Genomic DNA, 6,297 nt, shown 5'->3' on the forward strand with positions numbered 1-6,297 from the left:
TGTTAACTCCTAGTGATGCACATCCATCTAGGTTCCCCTAGGTGCACCATAACATAATAATAAATAATACATTATAAACATTATGCAAGGTGTACGACACCTAATTCCCAATAAGTAATGTAATATGCTAAAATTTGACATCAAGAATTAATCATGTAAATTAGTTTTTACTACCTTGATGGTGGATGAGTGACTCTTGTGATCAACAAGTCATCAATATAGTGAACCAAAAATGTGACAGTGTCATCGTACTACAAAATGTGTACATTCAAATTAGAATGGAATTGAGTAAACCCAAGTAAACCCAACTATCAAAAGGAAGGAGTACACCTTGGCAACATGCTTGAGGGGTTTGATTGAGGCCCCAAAGAGTCTTCCAAAGTTGGCATACTAATGAAGGATCCTTAATGAACCCCTACGACCACTCCATTTAAATTTCCTCCTAAAGGTTATTGTGAAGAAAGACATTCCTCACATCTATATGATGGGCTACAACTATAGTAAGGATAAGTTGGATGGAACTCATTTTCGCAACTGACACAAAAATAGTAAATTTGTCAATCTCGAGAACTTGGAAGAATCCTTTTTTGACCAAGCAAGCCTTATGCTTGTTAATCAATCCATCTACTACAAATTTTTCTTGATAGATCCACTTGTAGCAAACAAGTTTCCTTCCCTTAGGAAGAGAATAGATCCCATGTATGGTTCCTCTCCAAGGAACTAAACTCTTCTTGCATAATAGTATCCCACTTGGGATTACCATAAGCTTCTTACAAAGGTTGTGGATCATGTTGGTAAATGTTTTGTCGTTGCAAAAATTAATTGACCCACTTAATGGGCAATGACAATTGCACTAAAAATTTGGGAAGTTGCAATGAGGTTAGTGATTCTCCTTTGTGTTTGAGAGGGGTAGCTCCCTCATATGATGAGATTTTGGATTTTTGAATGCTTTTAACTAAGAAGCACGAATAAGAAAAACAAAAAAAACATAAAATAAAAGAAAAGAAATCTAACTATGACATAGGAACACAATAGATATTTCTGAAATAGAATGAGAAAGAAAAGTTAATAACTATAAAAGCTCATAGACTTCTGAATAAACTTCACACTAAGAGTGAGGAGCAAAGAAATATGCATGAAAAATACTACTTAAATGTAAGAATAATCAACCTTATAGCTTTTATAGTTTTTCTTTCAACCATGTAATTGTCTCTTGAAATTATTTCTTTTTTATTATTTTAAAGACTTTTAAATTTACCTTGATACTTTTGGTATACCTCTTTATAAATAGATAAAAAATACAAAATAAATCTAAAGAACTTATAAGTTGAAGTAGAACTGCCATTCTTTCATCTTTGCCCATTCAATCACCTTTAATGCATATGCACAAAACCTCTTTAATGTCAAACATAGAGCCAAGTCTTTGAATTTATTTACAGTATCAATTGATTCCAACTATTATATAAAATCCAATGTCTTCTTTCACTGAAACTGGCTTTCCACTCACAAATAGAAGTATGTGCAGCCATGACACATAAGTCTTTGATATCATATCAAGAATACCCCCTCTCATATTAATGATTGCATCAAAGTCTATACCTAGTGCCAACTCATCTTTTTCAAATATTTACTTTAATATTTCTGTTACATTTGGTGTATCTAGCAAGTTTAACATTATTCTCTAGGTATCCTTCAAAATTAGCTTCATTGCGATCAACTGGTCTGTTAGAGGCTGCAAGGACTAATACCCTCTCTTTGTTGATCCAGTCTTCCTTCCATGTTACTGTTCCTTTGCAAGTACTTGTTTGATCATTAACCACTATAGAAAACACCTCTAATTTTGAATTAGATTGGTCTTCCTTTGAATGCTCCTCATAATCACATCACTAAGGTTTCCAATCCTATTGATATCTAAAGGCGCAATATCACTAACATTAACAGCCAACACTCGAGTCTGAACAACTGCGACTAGAGAAACAACTTCATTAGATTTCATAGTGATTTTTCAAAATGCCTGATCAAGAAGTCTTATTAGATTGGAATTTTTTTTTTGAAGAGAACAAAAACAAATAAAAGCATCTTAACATCGACCCCAACTATGAATCTTCATATGTTTGCTATATGCAGAGATTTATCAATGCCATAGCCTTGACCTGCTCCAAGATATTTGACTAATATATTTCCACCAATGCTTGTCTCCAATTCTATTAATGGGGCCTTGTGATTCTCGTTATAAATAACCAATAACTCTATGCAGACCTTCTATATATCTAGCATTGTAAAAAATGACCCAAAACAGTAGAAGTGCCCCTAGTCCTTGATGATGTATAGATTTGCATTTAAGAAATATGGTCTGAATCCCTCTAGTGGTTTATAAATTTGATTGCTTAGATTGAAACCAATATGAGTAACCTTTGGTCGAGTAAAATAAGTAGCATCCATTGGAAATAAATGCATTGACATATTCAGATAGTCGGTGTCGTCAAAATGGAGACAAAAAAGATGCACTACATTTAAACCTAACTCGGTCTTAAGACTATCCTCCATTTTTTTTTGAATCTTTGTATATCTGTTAGATCTTATAATGAGGGGGGCCTAAATTTCAATACATCCTCATAAGGTTGTTGGCACTTGCACGTCCTTGGGTTCCCTTAAATTCATAGAGTCATTGATTTCAGAATGAACTCCAGTTATGTCATTGTTGTTTATCCCCTCCTCTTCTTTAATGGAATCCATTCTAAAATTGAGAACAACCATGGTTCACTACATAAGTAGAAGGGCAATCTACCACCTATTTTCCTCAATGAGTTGCAATGAAAGTAAAAAGGTACTTTAAAAGAAATTGGGTCTAAAAACTTGAGAGGAAAAGGTTTTGATGGACTGAAGATCGACTTGGATAAGCTCACCATTACACAATTCCTCACAACCCTGCTCTCAAAAACATTTTAATCATCATCAATATCGATAAAGTTGTTCACCTTTTTTCTAGTCATTGAATAAGAACACAGGTCCTTATACATAATGGGAGATTATATAGTCTATCCCGCCTCTCTCATCTTGATCTTCAATAGCTTTAAATTGAAAAAGAGAAACCTTTTTGTATTGGGGAGAGACAAGGTTCAGTAATATTTCTCTAGAGTCCAGACCAATTTCATCCAGAGTATATTTCATCAAAAGAGGGCTTCAATACCATTCATCTGTAAATTGAGGATCTCCTATGCATGTCTTCTTCATTTGACTTTAAACACATCAGAAATTTCCAACTCTGGCACTTCCCTGATCAAATGCCCTGGCACATTTTGCAAAGAAATAAAGAAGCAATCTCTGGATTCTACTCTTCAACTTGATATGAATTGGAACTAGAGAGGATAGAGTCAAGTTGCCATCAATTGCCTTATAAATAGTTGAACTAATCTCACCCCTTTTTTAATGTCATGATTATCTATGAATGCATTAACCATTTGAGAAAAAATAGAGAAAATAGAGTTGAGGAATTCACTGGAAACCTTTGAAGTCAATTTTGAGAGCTCTCGATGGGCTGCTTCTATACCAATTGAACCCAACTTACAGCCAGCAAGAGTTTCTCTAGCTTTTTAAAACACTAACTGCAAGTATTTTACTTTGGGCTTTAATACGAAGCTGCAAATGACACTGCACCTTTAGTTGTTCATGGAGTCTCCTCTGAACTTCAATCTCCACCCAAAGAGTCTCATTGATCTACAAATCATCTGTCATGTTTACTCCCAATATGCTTAAAGTAGTGTTGTTGGTACCTTGAATTTCAAATGTCCTACATACTGCTGTAGAGCAGCCAAGCCTATATTTCTAGAGGTGGTTCTTAAGGTGGTAAAGAGTAGTCCTTATATGTCATTATTCTCATCACAGACTTCAGTGTCACCCTATCTAGAGCTTCAAGTTGAGAGACTGTATCTTTCTCTCCAAACTAGACTCCAAAGACTTTGTACAAATTATACTTTGCTTCCTCGTTCTCGATTGAATGCGGGTAGAAATGAATTTAATCACTAGAGAGAAGTCTAAAATTCAAGTTGGTCTTTGCAATAGACATAACAATCATATCAATGTATATGTTCACGAGTCCTGTAGGCTAACATTCATTAGTTGTAAATTTTTAATGAAAGACAATAATTGTACGACCTCAAAAATATGCCAGTCATATTTTAGTCTATTCCTTACAAGAACCGGCATTTCCATCGATCATGCTCCATTTATAGGATCAACACTATTGCTCAACATTATATTGTAGGTCTATAGAGTTCAAAATCTTAAGATACATGATCTCTTAATTGTTTAAGTAACTTCTTTAGAACTACCTAGAGAAAATGTATTTCATGTTTTAACAACTCAACAAGCTCATTTGTTTCAAATGAATATACAAGCAACCTTGCCATTGATACATGAGTATGAAAATAATGCATGTCTTTAAAATTTTAACCAAAGAGGTCTGAGTAAGCTGTCCTAAAACTATTTTTGAGTAAGCTCTAAAATATAAAGTCACCAACCTCAATCCTTAGGGAGGTACCTTAAATTTTTTGAGAAAATAAAGCATCAGCACTTTGAATCTTTTCCCCAACAAAAATTAACTAACCTACTCAATAGGCAACCAATAAATGGAGAAATCACTATGAGGTTAGTGATTTTCCTATGTGTTTGAGACGGGAAGCTCCTTCGTATGATGGGATTTTGAATTTTTTGAGTGCTTTTAACTAGAAAACACGAATAAACAAACAAGAAAAAATATTTAAAAAAAAAAAATAAAAAAAATCAAAAAAAATCTAACTACGACATAAGAATGCAATACAGATTTATGAAATAGAATGTGAAAGAAAAGTTAATAACCACAGAATCTCATAGATCTCCAAACAAACTTCACACTAAGAACAAGGAACAAGGAAATTAGCATGAAAAGACTAAGTAAATGTAAGAATAATTAGACTTTGAAAAGAGATATTGACATCTGAACAATAAATCTTTATTTGAATTCAAAAAGAGCTTACAGACTCCCCTTTCCCTCAACAAAGCTCTCTCCTATGGATAGCCCCCCAAAACATTCCCCTATTTTATGAATAAAAGCTTCTTTTATAATATTTCCTTCAACCATGTAATCGTCTCTTGAAATTGCAGGACTCTAATTTCCCTTGAGACTTTTGGTATACCTCTTTATGGATAGATTAGAAATACAAAATAAACCTTAAAAAAACCATAAATTGAAGTAGCACTGCCACTCTTTCATCCTCTGTTCATTCAATAACCTTCACTGCATAGGCACGTACCTCTTCATTGTAAAATACATGAGACAAAGACTTTGAATGTATTTATAGTGTCGATTGGTGCCCACAATTGTATCAAATCTAATGTCTTCTTGGTTTTCCTTTATCTCCATTTGCAGTGCTTCAATATCTTTGATATTGAGCTTCCTTTCATCGAAATTGGGTTTCCACTCACAAATATAAATTTGTGCAAGTATGACACATGAACTATTTAATATCATATCTAGAAAGCCTCTCTGTCATATTAACAATTGCATCAAAGTTTACACTAGGCGCCAACTCCTCTTTTTCAAATATTTCCTTAATAATTTATACCACATTTGGTGTATCTAGCAGGTTTAGCATTATCCTCTAAAGTACCCTTCAAAAAATAGCTTCATTAAGATCAACTGGTCCGTTAGAGGCTGAAAGGACTAATACCCTCTCTTTGTTGATCTAGTCTTCGTTCCATGTTATTGTCTATTGCTTGAGGAATCTTTAGGACATGTGACTATTCAAAGTCCATGACCGTTCCTTTGCAAGTACTTGTTTGATCATTTAGTGCTACAGAAAACAGCTCTAATTTTGAAGTAGATTGGTATTCCTTTGCATGCTCCTTATAATCACACCACCAAGAGTTTCCAATCCTATTGATATCTAGAGGCACAATATCACTAACATCGCCAACCAACACTACAGTCTGAACAACTGCCACTAGAGGAACAACTTCATTGGATTTTACAGTGACATTTTAAAATGCTATGTCAGGAAGTCTTATAAAATTGGAATTATTATCAAGAGAACAAAAACAAACAAAAGGCATCTTAACATCAGAGATTTATCAATGCCACAGCCCCCAACATGCTCCAAGATATTTGACAAATAACTGATAACTCTATGCAGATCTTCTATATATCCAACATTGTAGAAAATGACCCAAAATAATAGAAGTGCCTCTAATCCTTGATGATGTATGAATTTGCATTTAAGAAATATAGCCCGAATCCCTCTAGTGGTTTATAAATGTGAT

Source organism: Cryptomeria japonica, chromosome 6 (genome assembly GCF_030272615.1).
Source record: "Cryptomeria japonica chromosome 6, Sugi_1.0, whole genome shotgun sequence".
Taxonomy (NCBI): Eukaryota; Viridiplantae; Streptophyta; class Pinopsida; order Cupressales; family Cupressaceae; genus Cryptomeria; species Cryptomeria japonica.